This window comes from Scylla paramamosain, chromosome 34 (assembly GCF_035594125.1).
Source record: "Scylla paramamosain isolate STU-SP2022 chromosome 34, ASM3559412v1, whole genome shotgun sequence".
Taxonomy (NCBI): Eukaryota; Metazoa; Arthropoda; class Malacostraca; order Decapoda; family Portunidae; genus Scylla; species Scylla paramamosain.
This window is the reverse complement of record NC_087184.1, coordinates 4,177,501-4,199,197: the sequence shown is the minus strand read 5'-3', so window position 1 is coordinate 4,199,197 and position 21,697 is coordinate 4,177,501. Positions and strand designations below refer to the sequence as shown.

Here is a 21,697-nt window from a genome sequence, read left to right as displayed (position 1 = left end):
GCAATTTTTTCATTTGAATTTGAATTAAAATAGTACACAAAATTATTATACACTAAATGACACATAAATAAAGCTTAGATATCTTGAGAAAAAACATTTAGATATGTGTATGAAAACTATTGACTCCTTGTTCTACTCTTAATATGGAACCGACAATAACATGAAATAAATCAGAAAAAGTACTGAAGCTAAAATGACTCATGAGAGAAGCGTAGATGCCGGAAGGAAATTACGATGGAATAAGTAGCTGGGGAGTGTGTGGCTCACTCAGTCCTCGCCTCGCTCTTATCACAGTGGCCATATTTGTGTTCCTAGGCAGACCCTGACGTGTTTTTATCCTATTTTCCACGGATTTCAGCCTCACAATGGCCCGTGGGAGGTGAAGATCAATGGATATACCAATGAACCATCACAGGACACCCGTCACGTGAGGATAACCTGCTAAATAGCATCAGAAAGAGGGTAAGTACTGAAGGAAGAGGGCCCCTTCTGGTCCCCCTCCTCCTCCTTCACCAAAAACAACTGCTCAACATTTTACTTTCTACCGGTCCAGGGGCTTGCAGGAGCTCTCTCAGGCACGCTTAAGGGGATTTTAAGATCAGCTCGGGTTTAGTGAAGGTTCTTTAAGGATGAGTTTAGGGACAGGAGTGGTGTAGTGGGTGATATTTGAGAGTATATGGAAGTGGAGGTGTGTGTCTGGAATATTTGCTATCTCTCTCTCTCTCTCTCTCTCTCTCTCTCTCTCTCTCTCTCTCTCTCTCTCTCTCTCTCTCTCTCTCTCTCTCTCTCTCTCTCTCTCTCATCCTTTCTTCCTTCCTTTCTGATGTTAGCTAATCTTGCTGTGACTCTCTCTCTCTCTCTCTCTCTCTCTCTCTCTCTCTCTCTCTCTCTCTCTCTCTCTCTCTCTCTCTCTCTCTCTCTCTCTCTCTCTCACACACACACACACAGTAAAAATAAATAGATAAGTACAGTAGTGAATATAACAATACATTTCTTGAACACACATCCATTGATCAGTTTTGTTATGGGACATGGAAATACAAAATAGTTATGCATTATGTTATATTATACTGCATTGATTGAATATGGATTAGTGTACATTGTGGTTCTGTGAGCGTTTGAAGTAAAGGACTGGGGAGCTGCTGGGTACTTGAGCTGGCTGGCTGGCTGGCTGCCCTCTCCTCTGGGTACTTTCACTTTCCAGCCAGCCAGGTGAGGTGCTATGGGAGCTGTTTGAACACTAAGGCTGCTTATGTGTGTGTGTGTTTTGGAGAGTGTTCCTTGTAGTGTGTGTGTGTGTGTGTGTGTGTGTGTGTGTGTGTGTGTGTGTGTGTGTGTGTGTGTGTGTGTGTGTGTGTGTGTGTTTTCTCTTGTCTAGTGATGTGTGAGGGAGGCTGGCCAAGGATGATAAATGAGATAAAGAATAATTGATGGTTCACTTGGTTGTGTGTTTTATGAATGACAGTTTTTTTTTGTTTATTTATTTTCTTTTAGGTGACATTTAGTTAGCTACTGTCAAATTGTTTTTGATTTTGCCTTAAACCTGTTGCTAATTTGACAAACAGTATTTAAATCTGACAGTTATTAATTTGTACAGTGATCTGTTTCTTAATTTTGCCGTCTTTACCTGATGCATCATTAACACGAGACAGTATACGTTTATGACACCTGTGTTTGTAAATGTCAGGTGTTACTGTTGTATGTACATAACACCCCTTCTCCCATCTGCACTCAAGTGTACGGCAGGAGGCTTGGTCTCCTGTGATGTTGCCATACATCTGGATGATATGACAGCTGATGCTGCCTCACATTTGGCTCTGTACTTTTTCTGTTGTTATTTGCCTGTGATGTATCACAGCACTCTTCACATATGAGTGGAATTTCCTTGTCTCTATTCACTTCTTTCTCATTTTCTCATTGTAAGAGAGAGAGAGAGAATATTTAGTGACAATATAGCTGTGTTCACCCAGCACAATGAGAAGAAATGCCATTTAATGAACCTTGAGATTTCTGAAAGGTACATTATTATCCTCACTTAGATTTGGGCTGAGATAAATTGACTTTATAAAAAATAAAAAAAAAGAAAGGTGTGAAGCACAGGCATGCATGATAATACTTGGAGTGCATTAATTCTGTGGGTTAAAATTGGATTTCATGAACACTCCAAGTTGATAATGTGTGGGAAACAAAGAAACAAAAAAAAAATAAACTGCATGTCCATATTGACAGTTGTCTTACTTGTCAGTCACCTTTCAGTAGTGTTGGTGTGCTCTTTGCCACACCTGTCAGCCACAACACTGCACAAGGCTGGCTGTGATGAGGCTGATGGACTTGATGCCAGCTTGCAGGCTTTATTCAATGCATTAACCAGGAAAACAATTAAATATATTGATAACACAAAGAAGAAAATCCTCTTTACCACAATAACAGCTAGTCATTATATTAAGTAATGTAAAAATATATTCTCAGCATGTGGACTTCACTATAGTATAAACATACTAATCTGCTTTCTGTACCATAACACCCACATAACAGAAGGCCAGTAATAGCAAAAACAGTGTTAGCACAGGAGTGACATGTCATACTGCCTCTGTTAGCCAGACATTTGGAATTTTGTCTCTGCTACACACAAAACATCATCTAGTGGAAGCTATTGAGATTTTCAAGAATGTGTGATTCTTTAGTCACAGTCATAAGAACTGAAGGCTGCATTATTGTACTCTGGCAACCCACTCACCAACACTGTGTTTGAAACTGTGCTTATCTGTCATATCAGTACAGTACAGTATCAATAATATACCTATACAGACCTGTCATAGCATTTATTATATAGACTTTAAAGTTGATTCTGTTTAGTGATACTTACTTGCCATTGCTGCCTGTATGTATTATTAAGTAATGATATGTACCTGTTCCTATGTCACACTGCATGCATTGTTTGGGATGCTGTGTTGAGGGGTAGATTGGCAAAGTATGGTGATGTAACCTTCAGCTCCTGTGGCTGTGACTGTAACACCAGTTCAACAAGGATTATGTATCATTAGTAGGAAAGGCAACTCTTAAGACTCATAAGAATCCAATAAATTAACTCACTGGCCTTTGAAAATAGTCCTTTTTTCAGTAAAATGTTAAGAATATGGGATACAGTCATGCCCTGACCTGTTGTGGTGATGTATATCTGTCTATGTCTATTTATCTACCCATAAAGGATGGCCCAGACAAAGCACCACACACTCATACACACATCATTCACACTCTTAGCCTTGTCAGACCCTGGTGGAAAGGGAATGTAATGCATATAATTATACAGTATGGTACACCAAATCATGTCCATTATAATGTACAAAATACCATTACGGCACCTGCAGTCTTTGGGGGCTTTGAGCTGGAGGAGACAAGCACTTGGTTTGAGAGTTAGCAGTTTGTGTTGGTGTTGACTTTGTGTGTTTATTCCTTTTTGTGACCTGCTGTGATGTAAATCAGCCTCAAAAGATGCCTCAGTCCTCTAACTTTACTTCATTATCTTACTGTAATGTCTTGAGTTTTGAAATACCATAGTTTGAGATTTGCAGTTTGTGTTGATGTTGGCTGTATGTTTCTTCTTGCCATGAGACAAACCAACCTCACAAAAGATGCCTCTGTCAGCTGTAACTTATCTCCATTACATTATTGTAATGCCTGTAGTTTTGAAATATCCCCTGATAAATTCATGTAACCGAGAGGAAAAGGATCCATTATGAAAAAGGAAGGGTGATAATGATAATGGAAGGAGGGTGCTTAGTTATCAGATCTTTGTCAGGACACTGAAGGAAAGGTGACATCTTGCAAGTAACGTAATCTAATGTATGCAACCAAACAAAGGAAAATGAGACCAGAGAGGAAAGGTAAGAGTGTCATGGAATAGTGACAGTGGTGATGTGAAGAGGATGTGAGTTATCAGACCCCTGTCAGGATGCTGAAGGAAAAGTGGTGTCATGCAAATAGTCGTAACAATCACTTTGGTGTATGTAAAGGTTTCATTTATGTATTTATTTATTTATTTTATCTTTATTTTGTTTATTTGTTTATTTATATGTAAGAAGGGTCAGGCCAAAGGCAACAGGATCTAGTGACCCCTAAAAAGGCCACTAAAGGTGCCAGTCCCTAAAGAGGCAGTTCAGGAGGCAGCCCTAAGTGGTCCAGGGAAGTGCCATGAGTGGTCCATGTTGACACTGCAGTTTGTGAGTAGTTTCCTTACAATCCATGCAGCCAAAGATTGAAGTGGAATGGTCTTGTAATAATGTCCCCTCTTAGAATTAAAGTTTGTGATGAAGAGCAAGTTGAGGTGTGTGGTTCACCTTGTACCAGAATCTGAGCCTGTGTTTTGAAAGGCTTCAAAACACACAAGTATTGTTTTCAAAGGCTACTGTGATTTTTTTTTTTATTTATTTATTTATTTATTTATTTATTTATTTATTTATTTATTTATTTATTTATTTATTTTTTTTTGTGTGTGTGTGTGTGTAAAAGGGGGCATTGGCCAAGGGGAAGAAAAATGTAGAAGAAAAAAGGACCACTGAAGTGCCAGTCCCAAAAAAAAGAAGTTGGAAATGATAATTGAATACTGAATGATGTCTTGAAACCTCCATCTTGAAAGAGTTCAGGCCATAGGAAGGAGGAAATGCAGAAGCAGGCAGGGAATGCCAGAGTTTACTTAGTTGGATTCTTTTGTTGTGAAAGTGTCAGAGAGCTTAGGAGTGAAACATGAATAAATAGTCCCATTACATCCAGTGAAAGCTTTTTACAGTCTTCAGCCAAGGTGAAAAAAGACCCACTGATGATGCCAGTCCCCAAAGAGTAGTCAAAAGAATTATCCAAAATTATGAGAACCACGAGCCCACATACTTCCAACACTGCTGCAGTTCAGCCAGCAGGAGAAGAGAAGTGGTGCAGTGTATGATGTGCAGTGAGGCAGGGTAGTGTGTTGTCGCCGCTCCTGTTCATCCCTGCTGTGGTCACAGTTGGGTCCATTTGCTCTGAAAATGATGATAGAAAATTTAGAAATGGAACACAAATAAGTTGCTGTGTTTAGATTTAGGAAAACTTTTTGACAGGATCCCATGAGAAACATACCAGAATATCAAGTAGCCAATGGACTGAGACAATCAAGAGTCTTCACACTTACACTTAGTATTGTTCAGTGCCTCAAAAACTCAGTTCCTCCATCTCTCAACTCAACACAACCTCCCGCACAACTATCCAATCTTCTTCAGTGGCACTCAACTGTCCACCTCTTCTACACTGAACATCCTCAGTCTGTCCTTTACTTATAATGTAAATTGGAAGCTTCACATCTCATCTCTAGCTAAAACAGCTTCCATGAAGTTATGCATTCTCAGAAGTCTCCACCAGTTTTTCTCACCCTTCCAGCTGCTAACTCTGTACAAGGGCTTTATCTGTCCACGTATGGAGTATGCTTTACATGTCAGAGAGGTTCCACTCATAGCACTGTTTTAGACTGGGTGGAATCAAAAGCTTTTCGTCTCATCAACTCCTCTCCTCAGACTGTCTTCAGCCTCTTTCTCATCACTGTAATGTTGCATCTCTAGCTATCTTCTACCACTATTTTCATGCTGACTGCATGCCTCCCCTCCTCCCACGACCTTGCTGCACAAGACCTTCTTCTTTCTTTTGCCCCTATTCTGTTCACCTCTCTAATGCAAGAGCTAACCTTTATTCTCAGTCATTCATCCCTTTCTCTGATAAATTGTGGAACTCCCTTCCTACTTCTGTATTTCTACCTTCATAAACTCCTCTAAGAGGGAGGTTTCAAGACACTTGTCCTTCAATTTTTGACCTCCGCTTTGAACCCTATTTGGGGACCAGCATCTCAGTGTTTTTTTTTTTTTTTTCCCCTCTCTCCCTTGGCATCTATCCTACACTAAAAAAAAAAAAAAAAAAAAAAAACTGCAGTTCAGCCAGTGGAGAAGTGGTTCAGTGTGTCATGCATCCTGTTTACCCTGGCTATGCACCAGTTAGGGAAGGAATGTAGTGCAGTGTACATGACACCTTGTTCGTGTCTACTGATGTACCTATAGTGGAAGAAAGCAAGATTCATAAATACAATATCCTAGAATGAAATTTTCACCCAATATGGACTAGAATCAAATCAGCCAAGACAGAATCAAAGATATAATAGGAAGGGAACAAGAATTAAAAGTTTGACCTTAAAACATAAGGTACACTACAAGAGCTGGACACAGAGGAGGTACAGACAATCACATAGACAGCTACAGCAAATATTTAAATCCTCTGAACCCTCAAAGACACACTCAGCAAGGTCACAGTGACTACTTTTGAACTGTGCTGGGTTCCTGAAATACACTTGTGAATCCTGTAATGTGAAACACTGAACCTGCTGGAAGAGGCTGATGTAAACTGACAGGCTGTGAACCTACCAAGAAAGGTTCCTGTGGGTGTTTTCCTCTTTGCTGATGCAGAATACTTGCTTGACTATCCCTAGAATTATGAAAACACCATTGAAAATCCCAGTAACTGCCACTGCAGCATGTTAGATATAGACAGAGTGCTGCTCTCAGGTCAAAAAGGATTCATGAGAGACTAGAAAAATGTGTATATGGATATTAAGAACAACACTGATCAGAGGAAAGACTTTAAATAATATTAACTGAAATATATAAGAGCATCAGAAAATAAGGAAAGCAGCAAGAAGCAGTCCCTTCATGAAACATACCTAGTACCCATTTCCACCTGTTACCTGCTGCCATAATCTCTTAAAGCTGACTTGGCATTGACAACTGGATTACTGAGTCTATTTCACTCATCTACCATTATATGCTTTATATATGTGCATCTATTTGTAAAATATTTGTGGCTTTAAATGCGAGAGATACTGATGATGAGTAAGAGATAAGTTGCTTATCAGAGAGTGAAGTTTTGTCCATGATGTAATGAAGAGAAAACAGATAGTGGCTGTGTGAATATTGACAATTAGGAGAAGATGGGCAGTGCTTCCAGGTAGGCTATGGTTGGGAGAAGATGAGGTCCTTTTAAATATGGCTGGAAGATGGTATGTGTCATTGCATGTGTGTTCAAGTATGGTTAGAAGATGATTTGTTTTTAATATAGCTAAAAGATGGAGTGTGTTCAGATATGGCTAGAATATCAGTGTTTAGCACTTTCAAATATAGCTAGAAGATAGTGTGTTTTCAAATATAGCTAGAAAAATTATGTGTTTTCAAATATAGCTAGAAGATGAGTGTTTTCAAATATAGCTAGAAGATGGTGGGTTTTCAATTATAGCTAGAAGATGGTGGGTTTTCAAATATAGCTGGAAAAATGGTGTGTTTTCAAATATAGCTAAAAGATGGTGGGTTTTCAAATAAGGTTAAAAGGCAAGTAATTTTGAGTATAGCTAGAAGATGGAGTGTGTCAGAGTAAATCTTGACATTGTGCCACGTAACAAAACAGTGAAGGTGTCGAGGTGAAAGGAGTGTGTTGAACATTGCTTTGTTGGGGAAGGAAGCCAGGGAAGTCTGGTGGTGGTGGTGGTGGTGGTGGTGGTGGTGATGGTGAGGCAGCAGGTGTTCTGAGGCTTCACCACCGCCAGTGCCCCTCGCAGTGTGTGTTCCTGTGTGTGTGGACGGTTGGTGTGTGGAGGCGCTTGAGGTGAAAGGAGATTTGCAGACTATTTAGATTCCACCAGAAAAAAAGTGACATCAGTCTTAGTTTCTTATAGATATTTCCTTTTATTTTTTTGGTTTTCCTTACAAAAAACTTACATTTCATAAAAATAAATAAGAATGTCATAAGATCATCAAACATTACATTTCTATATTTTTCTGTTTATTTACTTATTTTCAGTATTCTTCAGTATTGAATATTCTTTACGAACAACTTACACCCCACTAAAAAAAAAACAGCAAAAAAGCAAATTAATCACCATCAATGTAAAATTTTTGAGATTTCTCCATATAGTAGTAAATTTTTTTTCAGTATCCTCCACACGTCAACATCTTTATTCTTGTACAGATTTCACATTCATCAGAACAGGGACAGAATTATTCTACATACAACTTGTAAAAGACCCGTGGATTGAGTGTTTGCAAGTCGTGAATCACCAGCCCTTGAAGCAAAGTTATCAGTGTGTGTGTGTGTGTGTGTGTGTGTGTGTGTGTGTGTGTGTGTGTGTTGGTGTCCAAGTGCTGGTGAGGCAGTGGTGGCCGGCAGGCAGACCAAGCTGAACCCTCTGGTAGGTGACAACTGCTCATGTTGTTGTTGTTGTTGTTGTTGTTGTTTTGCTGTTTTGCTTTTTTTTTTTTTTTTTTTTTTTTTTTTTCTCCTATTTTCTTCTTCCTCTTCTACTCCTCCTCCTTCATTTTTCTTCTTCTTCTTCTTCTTCTTCTTATTATTATTATTATTATTATTATTATTATTATTATTATTATTATTATTATTATTATTATAATATCATCATCATCATCATTAGTAAAACTTACAAAAAAGGACATCAAAAGAGAGAGGAAAAAAAAAAAACAAGAATCCCACTATTGATATAGAGCCAAGACAAGTCCCTCAATAAACAAACATACATACTACACAGTGAAAAGGAAAAGAAGAAGAAGAAGAAGAAATAATAGCAATACAGGGAGCACGACCCTTTTACTGCCTTGAGCATCTCTTGCAAACTCTCACAGCACTGTAGAAATTGTTGCTTGAAGACACAGGAGAGAAAACCAGGGAGAATAGAAGGGTAATTTTTTTTTTTTATTTATTTATTTCATTTATTATTTTTTTTTTTTTCACTACAGAAATATTACAGGAAAAAGTGCCTCTAAAAAAGTTGTATTCACTGTGACACTAAATAATCAGTAGCACCAGAAAGTTAGCAATGAAAAGAATACATTTTACAGTTTCTCTCCCCAGTTCAGAGATTGAATGTGGCTGTAGAACAAGTAAAGATGTCTGAGTGATTGGTAAATTAGGGAAAGGTGTACCAAGTGGCAGTTAGTTGGTTAGTTGAAGAAAACATTTGTCAAGCAGTGAAAGGTTTAGTGACTCAACAACAACAACAGGAAGGTGCCCACAGCCCAGCATGAAATGGATACCTAGTGTGGGTGTGTCAGGAAGTGTAGTGGTGGTGGTGGTGGTGGTGGAGGTGACTCAGGCGGAGCTGGGGTGCACTCCTGGTGTGGTTGAGAACATTTGAACATCTGAACCTTTATTTCTACCACTAACGAAAAATGAGGGGGTCTTACAAAATTATGTTGTTACTGTAGAACCTCTAAGCACAAAATTGAGCCTGTGAACACAAAATTGAACCTCTGAATGCTAATTGGAACCTCTGAACCCAAAAATTGAACCACTGAACACAAAATTTAACCTGTGAACACAAAATTTAACTTGTGAACACAAATCTGAACCTGTTAACACAAATTAGAACCTCTGAACACAAATTTGAACCTCTGAACAAAAAAACTGAACCTCTGAACACAAATTTGAACCTCTGAACAAAAAAACTGAACCTCTGAACACAAATTTGAACCTGTGGACAGTAATTTGAACCACTGAACACTAAATTCAACCTATAAAGACAAATTTGAAAATATGAACATGAAATTGAACCTCTGATCACAAAATTGAAGCTTTAAACACAGATCTGAACCTCAGGAAAAGAATCTAGTTTGTTTAAGCATGCAATTCATATCCTTAAAATTTATATTCAGAGCAAAATTTTCACATTAGCAATAAAGAAAAGTAAAAAATAAATCACTCACTGCTCTTGGTGTGGGATTTATGAGAGGTGTTCTGTGTGTCTTATAAATTGATGGTGTTACTTCAGAACCTCTCAGTGTGAAGTAAATTTTGTTCAAATGCATTTTTCTTTATTTTATTTTTTCTGAGCAAATTTTTCTCATTGATAGTAAAGGTAAATAAGATAGTTTGCTTCAGTCCCACCTGTAATGGCCACTACATTTATAATCTTAGTAATTCTCAGGATAAAAGTGGGATTATTCCTAGTAAGTAATATTGCTGAAAGTATTATGGAGAGAGAGAGAGAGAGAGAGAGAGAGAGAGAGAGAGAGAGAGAGAGAGAGAGAGAGAGATTGTTATTATTTATTGACAAACTTTCTAAATATTAAATACTTAAAGATTATAAAAGAAATAAAACAATAAAAATAGCATAATAAACTCACAATTAAAATTCTGTCCAGAAGAGAGAGAGAGAGAGAGAGAGTCAGTCCTTCATTCAGTGTTGGTCCAGCTGAGTTAACACCATGCCATCTGGTGAAGTCTGTGTGTTTGATGTGTCCTTTAAAACTGTGTCTTTATTGGTAGTTTGATGCATTAGAAGAATATACATATAACCTTTGAAACAGTGTCTTGTGTAGTTTGATGGGTTAGAAGAATGTGTGTCCTTTGAATTAGTGTCTTTTTGCATAGGGGTTACAAGCATACATGACCTTTGATACAGTGTCTTTTTGCAGTTTGACAGGGGTTACAAGCATGCATGTCCTTTGATACAGTGTCTTTTTGCATAGTTTGAAAGGGTTACAAGCATACATGTCCTTTGATACAGTGTCTTTTTTGCATAGTTTGACAGGGGTTACAAGCATGCATGTCCTTTGATACAGTGTCTTTTTGCAGTTTGACAGGGGTTACAAGCATGCATGTCCTTTGATACAGTGTCTTTTTGCAGTTTGACAGGGGTTACAAGCATACATGCCCTTTGAAATTCTCTCTTTTAACATAGTTTGACAAAGACGGGGGTTACAAGCATGTATATGTGCTTTGAAACAACCTATTTTTTTTGCATAGCTTAACACTGGTAGAGATTAGAAGCATAATGGGTCCTTTCAAACAGCTTTTTTTTTTTTCTTTTTCTTTTTTTTTTGAGACGACCTTGATGGAGGGTAGAAACAGCATGTCCTATGAGGCAGACTCTTTGTGGGTATGATAGAAGTGAGAAGTATATAGGTATGTTCCTTGAAATAGCCTCTTTTTCAGTAGCATGACACTGATAGAGGTTACAGGTATGACTGCTGAGTGAACGAGTGCTTTTTAAGGCAGTTCCTGAGTGTCACTTCTCATCACCACTGTCTGCATCCTATTCCACCATGATTATGGTGACAAACCTTACCTGTGAATCTCTATTACCACCTGGGGAGCATAGGAGAAACAGACAGGGGTGAAGAGGTGTCACCACTCAGGGAGCATAGGAGAAACAGACATGGGTGAATGGGTTCCCTGCTCAGTATTGCCAATGGCCAGAGTATAGAGTAAAGAGAAAGAATGCAAAAAAGTTCAAGTGTTTGTATGAGATATGGTTTGTTTACACTTTCAAGATCATATGATGTATCCAGTAAATATTTGTTGCCATTAAGATACATTTCATTGGGCCTTTTTATTACCCTTGGCCAGCATCCCTCTTACAGAGAGAGAGAGAGAGAGAGAGAGAGAGAGAGAGAGAGAGAGAGAGAGAGAGAGAGAGAGATTTATAAACATGTACTTTTCTTCACTTCTAATAAGTATTTGGTGCATAGGCTGTGCTACAGAGACTAGAATACAAGTGGAGTGTGTGTGTGTGTGCTACCCTGACCTGCCCTTGTGTTGCTGCAGTATTCCAAGTGTTGAGGGGACAGAGACAGGTGATGATCAGGATGTGTTGTCAGGGCCCCACAACACAGCGCAACATAGCACAACACCACATAGCACAAAGTTAATCTTGACAGTCACTGCACCAAGCCGATCTGTGTACCATTTCATCATAGCATGGATGAAGATGATAGGTGGAAATAGGCAGGTGTGTTTTGTACAGGGACTACCACGTGTAGGCCTGATGGCTTCCTGCAGCTTCCCATACTTTCTTACCATAGACAAGAGTGTTGGTGAGTGTGGAGCCAGTACTTGTAAATAAACACCTGAAAGAAACACCCAACACCCAACATAACACCAGGAGGACTCAGAGAAGGATGTAGTGTTGCAGTGTTGTGTTGTGTTGTGGAAGTCAGTGCTTGTGTTTTCCTGCATCCATTCCTTAGTGGGGATCTTGTTGACTAATTGTGACTCACGGGTTCTCTGTGTGTGTGTGTGTGTGTGTGTGTGTGTGTGTGTGTGTGTGTGTGTGTGTGTGTGTGTGTGTGTGTGTGTGTGTGTGTGTGTGCCTTGTCTTAACACTCCCTCTGTTTATTGTCTTGAGTGCCTCCTCCTCACCTCCCATTCCATCCCTCCTTATCTCACTTCTCTCTTTCTCTCTTCTGTATTTTTTCTCCTCCTCCTCATCCTCATCCTCGTCCTCCTCTTTCTTTTCCTCTTGGTTTTCTTTCTCTTCTGTATTTTATTTTTCTCCTCCTCCTCCTCCTCCTCCTCTCCTCCTCCTCTCCTCTCCTCTCCTCTCCTCTCCTCTCCTCTCCTCTCCTTATTTCTTCTAATTCCTCCTCACATTCCATACCTTCCTACCTCACCTCCCTTGTCTGTTCTTTATTTCCCTCCTCCTCCTCCTCCTCCTAGTTTTTGCTCCACCCTTCTCATTCATCTATGTCTTCCTTGTTTTTTCTTGCTCCTCATCTCTCTCTTCCTCAACTGTGTCATCCTCTTTACCCTAATCTCTCCTCTTTTTTGCCTTCTCTTTTTCTCACTTATGTAATCCTCTCTTATTTGCTTTCCTTATCTTTTCCTCTTCAGTTTTTATAGATTTTTAAAATTTTTTTGCTTCGTGAATTCTTCATCTTTTTCTTTTTTTTTATTATTAGCATTTTTCCCCTCTCACTCTCTTCCATCTTTAACTTCTCTCTACTTAATTTCTTCTTCCTCTTTCTCTTTTCTCTTGTTTCTTTCTCTGTCTGTTATTTTATTCCTTTTATTTCCTCTATTTTTGCTTTTTTTCTTAACCTCTCTCTCTCTCTCTCTCTCTCTCTCTCTCCTCTCTCTCTCTCTCTCTCTCTCTCTCTCTCTCTCTCTCTCTCTCTCTCTCTCTCTCTCTCTCTCTCTCTCTCTCTCTCTCTCTCTCTCTCTCTCTCTCTCTCTCTCTCTCTCAATACATAACAATCTCTCTTCCTCTTCCTGTTTCTCTTGTTTTCCTCTCTTTGTCTTTTATTTTATCCTATATTTTCATCCTTTTTTATTCCCATTGTTTTGTCGTTTCTTTTTTTCTGTTTTGCCTGCAAGTGCTACTGACTTATTTCAAGTGTTAAGTTGTACGTTCAAAATTAAGCTGAAATATTCAGCAAGGTTTGTGTCAGTGATAATGGTTCCTGATTTGTCTCTGCTTTATTTTGAGCTGTTGTGGAAGTATTATATATATATATATATATATATATATATATATATATATATATATATATATATATATATATATATATATATATATATATATATATATATATATATATATATATATATTAGTTGTGTTAGATGATGATGGTTCTAGTTTGTCTTTTTTTGAAGTATGGGGTTCTGCTTGTTTATTTTTGAGATGGGATGAATGTCTTATATCTAGCAAGGCTTAAATATTTATTTATTTATTTAATTTTATTTTATTTTATTAATTAATTAATTTATTTTATTTTATTTTATTTTATTTTATTTTATTTTATTTTTTTAAGTATGGGGTTCTGCTAGTTTATTTTGAGATGTGATGAAAAGTCTTATATCTATCAATGGTAATGGTTCTAAATTACCTTATAAATACAGGTGTTGTTGGTTTATTTTGAAGTTGAGTGAGTGTTTTATATTTAGTTTGTTGTGAGGTTGAATGGAAGTTATATTTTTGGCAAGGAAGTGTTGATGATAATGATTCTAAATTACCTTATAAATATGCGTGTTCGTAGTTCATTTTGATGTGTAGTGGAAGTCCTTTTATGTCTGGTACACACATTTATTGAGGCTGTCAGTGGTGTATTTTGAGCTTGTTATATATAAATTTAGTCTACCAGTGTGTACTTTGAGCTTATGTTAAAGTTATATATAAATTTGATATAGCCCAGCCATTTAGTGGAATTTGTGGCAGTGATAGTGACTGGTTTAAATGTCTGTGAGCTAGAGAGGGAAAACATTGCTTCTTCTAGTTAATGATAAACTCAAATGGAAGTTTTATCAACACAAATATTTATTGAGACCGCTAAAAATAATAATAAGGCTAGTAATAGTAATCAATCTAGTACAACTGTAACTTTTAGAGTGAAATCATTATTACCTCTGCTGGCTTACCCTTTCACTGCGGTATGCAACAAATCACGGCACTAAAAGCAAGGTATGGAATATTTATAACCATCTACAAAAAAGGTGATAAGAAAGAATAGGTTTTGTAATTTCTGTCCAGCACAATATTCAGAGGTTGCTGTAGAGCAAGAAAAGATATCACAGAGTGGTTAGTGATTAAAGGAAAGATGTGCCAAGTACCAGTGAAAGGGTTAAGTCTAATCTCATGTGAAGGTTTTATATATAACTCAGTGCTAAAAATACCTAACAAAGCTAATAATAATAGTGATCCTGCTGTACCTTGTAACTAAAAGCAGAAAACATTACTGCTGGTGATTAATTCTAGACTCTTGTGAAAGTTTTATATATAACCCAAATATTTAATGAGACAGTGCTAAGAATAACAGAGCTAATAATAATAGTGATCCTACTGTACCTTGAAGCTATAAGGGTGGAAAACATCACTGCTATGGATTATTTTAACCTCAGGCAGACGTCCAGCAACAGCAAGGAATAGTAGTGGTAGTTCTGAAATAGTTTCCTGCCAGGTAACCACACATGTTTATATTCAGGTGTTCAGTTTCTCTTATCCACTTGTTGCTTTCCTCTCTGTTGCTTATATTCCTTTGATATTTATTTGATCTAGTTCTTTCTTCACCTCTCTCTCTCTCTCTCTCTCTCTCTCTCTCTCTCTCTCTCTCTCTCTCTCTCTCTCTCTCTCTCTCTCTCTCTCTCTCTCTCTCTCTCTCTCTCTCTCTCTCTCGTTCCTCTTTTTGTCATTTCCTCTTATTTTTCATATCTTTTCATGTATTTTTGTTTAATTTCTGTCCATTTGCCTCTCTCTCTCTCTCTCTCTCTCTCTCTCTCTCTCTCTCTCTCTCTCTCTCTCTCTCTCTCTCTCTCTCTCTCTCTCTCTCTCTCTCTCTCTCTCTCTCTCTCTCTCTCTCTCTCTCTCTCTCTCTCTCTCTCACTTTTATTTTTCTCTTCCATTCCCCTTTCTATTTCCATTCACATATATATTTTTTTATTTCATCTGGTATTCTCCTCTTCTTTTTTTCATAAGTTATCCTCTTTCTCTTATCTCTGTTTTCCTTTTGCTTCTTCTTCCTTCCTTCCTTTTCTTGGCTTTTATTTATTTTTTCTTCATTTATTCTGTTTCTCATTTCTCCCTTATCTTTTTTTTTTCCATATCTTCATATTTGTTAAATTTCTGTCCGTTCCCCTCCCTTTTTTTCCCCTTCTTTTTGTTTCCTCCCTTCTGTTTCTTCTCCCTTTCAACTCATCTACTCTTACCTTCCTTTTTCTGATCTTCTCTTCCAATATTTTCTCTTTTTTTCATTTTATTTTGTTTCAGCCATTCCTTTTCCTTTTCCTTTTTATTTTATTGACTTTTCTTTCTTACCTGCATTCCTCTGTTTCCTCTCTTTCCTCTTTCTCTTCATCTTCTTTAATTCATATATTTTTTTTCCTGTGCTTCTCTTTTCCTTCTTGTCATTTCTCCTTTATCTTCTTTCAGTTTCTAGTATTGTTCTCATATTTTTCCTCATCCTTTTTATTTTATCTATTCATTTTTCCTTTCCTTCTTTTCTTTCCTCTTGTTTCCTTTCTTTCTTAACTAATTATCTTATTTCCCTTTCATTACCTCATCATCTTCCTTCAGTTTTTGTATTTTCCTCTTTTTTCTGTATCATTTTTCTTTAATGTATTTTCTTCTTTTCCTTTATCATTTTTTTTTGTATTTCTAGAGTCTTCTCTTACCCATTTTCTTGTTTTCCTCTTCACTTTTTTTGTAATTCCTTTCGTTTTTCTCTTCATTTCTTCTACTCTCTCTCTCTCTCTCTCTCTCTCTCTCTCTCTCTCTCTCTCTCTCTCTCTCTCTCTCTCTCTCTCTCTCTCTCTCTCTCTCTCTCTCTCTCTCTCTCTCTCTCTCTCTCTCTCTCTCTCTCTCTCTCATGAGGGTTCTTTTCTTACTTACTTTCCTATTTTTCTTGTCATCTTCACTCTTTTCTAATTTATTTTTTGTAATTTCTTCCTCCTTTTTTTCTTTCCTTTTCTTCTATTCTTAACTCTCTCTGTCTTCCTCTCTCTTCCAGTTCTCCAAGCACCATCACAAACAGTTGCATAAGGGTTCAAATTTAGGTGGAGGTCTCCCCCAGCCAGGCAAATAAACATGGGATTGAAGATAGAGATACCCAGACACTCCCTCACTGGTGCCCCACTCATTCCTCCAGCTCCTCCCTCTGCCCCTCTGCTCTTCTGCACCCTGCCTTGTACAGCTGTGGTGAGGACAATAGCTGGGTGATGCTGGCTCTGTTCATTAGCTAATCTCCTGACTTGTGTTGGTGTCAGGTGGTGGTGGTGGTGTTGGTGGTAGTGGTGGTGGTAATAAGTACTTGTGTGTTTGTTTATGTGGGGGTGTTAAGTTTTATATCTGTCGTTAATGAAGTTTTTATGGTTGTTTTGCCAGCTGAAGACTGAGAATGTATTAATATTTCTAATGAATGGTGCTCTCACTGTGTGGCATATCTCTCTCTCTCTCTCTCTCTCTCTCTCTCTCTCTCTCTCTCTCTCTCTCTCTCTCTCTCTCTCTCTCTCTCTCTCTCTCTCTCTCTCTCTCTCTCTCTCTCTCTCTCTCTCTCTCTCTCTCTCTCTCTCTCTCTCTCAGTTTGTATTTCCACCAGAATCATTAGTCACAAGGTAATGGATCATGTAGTTAATCTGGTATCCTGTAATTTAATAAGTTTTTGGTGGGAATAAAGTAAAACAAAGCTGGGAAGACATAGACCAATTAGCAAATGAGAGAGTCAGAGTCAGTCTGCAGCAGTGTTACCGTCTCCCTGTGGCCACCACTGACTGGATTATCCTGACAGACTTTGTGACGCTGAATAAAACATGCTATACATCATCACATTAACACAGAAAGTAGTTAATGCTGATGTCCTTCCTCCACCACCACCACCACCACCACCACCACCACCACAGTCTATGAAATCTATACCTACAAAAAAAAAGAAAAGAAAGGAATGAAAAGGGAATACATGTTGCAATTTCTAGCCAGTATAATATTTAGAGGTGACTGTAGAATGTAGAAATATCCCAGAGTGGTTAGTGGTTAAGGAAAGATGTACCAAGCAGCAGTGAATGGGGATAATGATAGGACAAAATATAACATGTACAAGCTTGGTAAAGATTAAAAAAAAAAAAAAAAAAAGATAGGAAGGAATTAGTTCTCAAATCAAGTGATATACAACATGGAATAGCCTCAGTGATCAAGTTGTTAGTGCTGAGTCATTAGGAAGCTATAAAATATTAGACAAATTTATGTATGAGCATGATAGATTTGAAGCATGTGGGTGGGTTTCATACGGGGACTGCCACTGTAGATCTGATGACTTCTTGCAGCTTCCTTTGTTATCCTATGTTCCTATGAGTAACTTGGCACACAGCGAGGTCCCGTGACGCCGCCCAGTGTTGTGTTCAGGTGTGCACGGCTGGTGTGTGAGGAGACGAGAAGCTGGACAGTGGTGGAGAACAGAGAAAAGAGTGAGAAATGAAACAAAATGTGGAGAAATAACATCTGCAAATGTGAATATCTGTGTAAAAGTTTGTTTAGTGTTTTGTAAATGGGATGTGTTGTTGTAAGGCTTGTATAGGTTTTTTTTTTTTTTTTAGTAGGGAGGTTTTATTTTTATTTGATTTATTTATTTGTTTGTTTATTTATTTATTTATTTATTTATTTATTTATTTATTTATTTATAACGTTTTTTGTATGCAGTGTTTTTCATAATTTTTGCCTTTTATTTATTTTGTTTATTTATTAATTTTATTTATTATTATTTTTTATGGAATATTTTTATATTTTTTTTAGCTTTTACTTATATTTATATATTTATGTTTATTTATTTATTTTTGTTGTTTTTTATTTTATATGTTTATTTTTCTGGCATGAGATAAGAAATTTACTTATTTATTTAAGTATTTATTTTTATTTTATTTATTATTATTATTTTTTTTTTTCATGATATAATTTTGTATTGGATAAGAGACTTATTTATTTATTTATTTTTATTTCATTATTTATTTATTTGTTTATTTATTTATTTACTTTATTTTGTTTTATTTATTATTATTATTATCATTATTATTATTATTATTATTATTATTATTATTATTATTATTATTATTATTATTATTTATTTATTTATTTTTATTTATTTATTTTTTTTATTTATTTATTTTTTATTTTTCATTGGGTAATTTTGTATGTGATAAGAGATTTATTTATACGTTTAGGTGGTAGATATATATTTTAATTCTTATTTCTTTCCCTGAGTCATAATTTTTATCAAAGTTCTGGATGTATCTGGTTGGTGGTGCTGTGCCTGTTAGCGTTTCTCAAGGCTGTGTGTGTTTGCATTGTGCCTCCTGTGTGTGAGCAAGTGCTTCCCTGCCCTGCTTCCTGCTTCTTGTCTTACTCACGGTGCAGGGAATCAGGGTTGTCTCGGCTCTGCTCTTTGCTATTGTTTACTGTATTCACTGTTTTGCTTCTTGATTGTGGTAGACTTTGTATCCCTCAAGGAAGGTTTAGAGAGAGAGAGAGAGAGAGAGAGAGAGAGAGAGAGAGAGAGAGAGAGAGAGAGTTTTATACCAGCTGTCACATTTGTCATATCTTAATTATTAATGGAGATTAGGAATGTTTTTTTTTTTTCATTGTTTTCATAATTTTGCAATTTTGCATCATAAAGAAATCCCTAAAGAATCTGAATAACCATCTCTGTTGCCTATGAAGGATTAGTCCCTGCAAGAGTGAAGTGTTTTGAAATGTGGGTTGTAAAAGTTATTGGTTTGTCGAGTGCTTTAATGATTGTAGTAAGAGTTAAACATGGATCCTGGATTATCAGTAGAAAGAAAAAACACCAACAGCTTGAATAAAACAAAAATGGAATTGGTTCATCTAGTGCTTTAATGATTGTGCATATTAACAGTTTAATGCAGATTTTAGATTATCATTAGGAAAAAAAAACGGATCCTGGATTATCAGTAGAAAGAAAAAACACTAAGAGCCTCAGTAAAATAGAATATAATGGAATTGGTTCGTCTAGTGCTTTAATGATTGTGCATATTAACAGTTTAACGCAGATTTTAGATTATCATTAGGAAAAAAACATCATTAAAAACCTGAGTAGACATCTCTGTGGCTTATGAAAAAGTCCTGATAAGAGAAGTGTTTCAAAATACAGGATGTGGAAGGCATTCGTCTTTTCTTGAGTGTTTTTGTGACTCTGGTGATAGTGTAACAAGAACAAATACCCATGAGAACCCCACCAGTAATATCTCCAGCTTTCCAGAACAGTCTTATGAGAGAACAAAGCCTTTCAAAATACGAGATATGGAAGCTATGACATTTCTAGTGTTTTTGCCATTCTAGTGATAGTTTAAGAAGCATTCTGGATGACAGAAACAGTCTTAAGAATGACCAGTAATATCTCAAGCTCTCCAAAACAGTCTTATGGGATAAGAAAGCCTTTCAGAATACGAGATATGGGAGTTATTAACAATTCTTGACTGTTTTCACGATTGTAGTGATAGTTTAAGAAGCATTCTGAATGATACAAAGAAACACCAATGAGAACACTACTAATAATTCCTGTAGCCTTTGAGAGCAAAACCTTTTAGAATACAAGATATAGGAGTTACTAACATTTCTAGACAGTTTTTGTGATTCTAGTGTTAGTGTAATAAGCATTCTGGATGGTGGTATTAAAATCAGTCTTATGAGAGAAGAAACTCAGTCAAAGCACCATCACAGCCCCAAAGTTTCCAATAGTGAGTGATGGTGACAGGCTGACATGAACAGGAAGACTACCCACCCGAAGACAGCTCCACGTCACTACTTCCTGCACCACCACCACCACCACCACCACCATCCTCTCAGCTGCTTATCTTATCATGCTGTCCTTTGCCTTATCACCACCACCACCACCACCACCACATGCGCACACAACAGGGCACTGATATCTGCTTTGTTGCTGCACCTTGCTGGCCAGATAATTGTGGTTTTAGTATTGTTATTATTGTCTGTGTGTATGCATTTTTTATTTATTTATTTATTTATTACCTTGCTGGTCAGATATTTATTTATTTTGTTTCAATATTGTTAATGTCTATGTTTATCAGTGTATCTTTTCCTATTATGCTTCTTTTATTCTAAAGCTTATGTTTTTTTTTTCTTTCTTTTTCTTGATATATTGTTTGTACAGGCTGGTTTGGTTAGGCATTCATTAATTTATTCATTTTTTGAAAACTTTCCGCACATCCTTGTCTCCGCGCGTCTTGCTGGTTTGAGTGCCTGTCTTGTTTTTTCCTGATGTATATTGTTTGTTTACACATCCCTCTTTGTATCTAACTAGTCAATGTTTCTTCGACAACGGTGTATTTCTGCACATTCTTATCTCTTGTCTCTGTGTCCTCATGTTGTTGGGTTTCCTGTTTCGCACGAGTCTTCTAGTGTCAGTATGTAGTAGCAGCAGTAGCAGCAGCAGCAGCAGCAGTAGCAATAATTATCTATACACAAAAACTGAACTTGAGATGAAAGCTTAAACCCATTACTACCTCCTGTCGTGAGTACTGCCCCTGTCAGTGTTGCTGACGTCACCCTTGATGCTGGATGCTCGGGATTTAAGAATGATGATGAGTTGGGCATGGAGTTTATACTGCAAAGAAGGACAATTGATCTTCAGAAGACTGTGAAAACCATCGTGAAGAGAATAGAAACCGTGGAGAGTGAACTAACGAAAAGCAAAGCCGAGAACGAACGTCTGAGGGGAAAGTATTGAGGACCTCAGGCAGAAGCTGTGTAAACATGAAGGTAAGACTGAAGCAAGTGAAGAAAATGTGAAGGTCGTGGATGAGAAGCAGAACATATGGAGGGAGGAGCACCAGCAACAAGTAACGACCTTTAAGGAAGTGATGCAACAACAAATAGCGGAGAATTTATCAGACAGTAGTACTCGTAATCAAGGAGGGGAGTCTTGGTGTAACAAATTGGAGGGCGTAATGTCACATTGGTAAGGAGAGAGAGAGAGAGAGAGAGAGAGAGAGAGAGAGAGAGAGAGAGAGAGAGAGAGAGAGAGAGAGAGAGAGATTGTGCAGCATTACAGCGAGACTTGGACAGACTTGTTAACTGGAGTCTCACACGGGATATGGAGATCAACATAAAGAAATACAGTTATGAAATTTGAAAAGAGCAGAAGGTCAGCACACAAACACATGGTGGAAGAGGAAACAATTAGCAAAAAAGACAGGAAATGCCCTTGGTGTGGCCGTCACTGATAATTCACCAGACAAACAGATGAACAGGAATGCAGAGTTATGGAATTTGAAAGAGAAAGAAAAGATCAACACACGAATACACGGTGGGAGAGGAAACAATTGGCTAAAACACAGACAATGCCCTTGGTGTGCCCGTGACCGATAGTAATTAAACAATAGACAAACA

General features: G+C 37.3%; 1 protein-coding gene across 2 annotated transcripts in view; it reads left to right on the top strand.

Moving 5' to 3' along the window:
• Positions 1–260: 260 nt before the first annotated feature.
• The window catches only part of LOC135090060 (uncharacterized), a 90,952-nt gene continuing 69,515 nt past the window's right edge, over positions 261–21,697 (top strand). The window contains exon 1 of one of the 2 annotated variants that reach the window (XM_063986320.1): positions 261–462. The gene's annotated coding sequence lies outside the window, so the exon portion shown is untranslated. Of the gene's footprint in view, positions 463–8,042; positions 8,252–21,697 lie in introns of those variants that run through there. The other variant, XM_063986321.1, reaches the window with a different exon arrangement.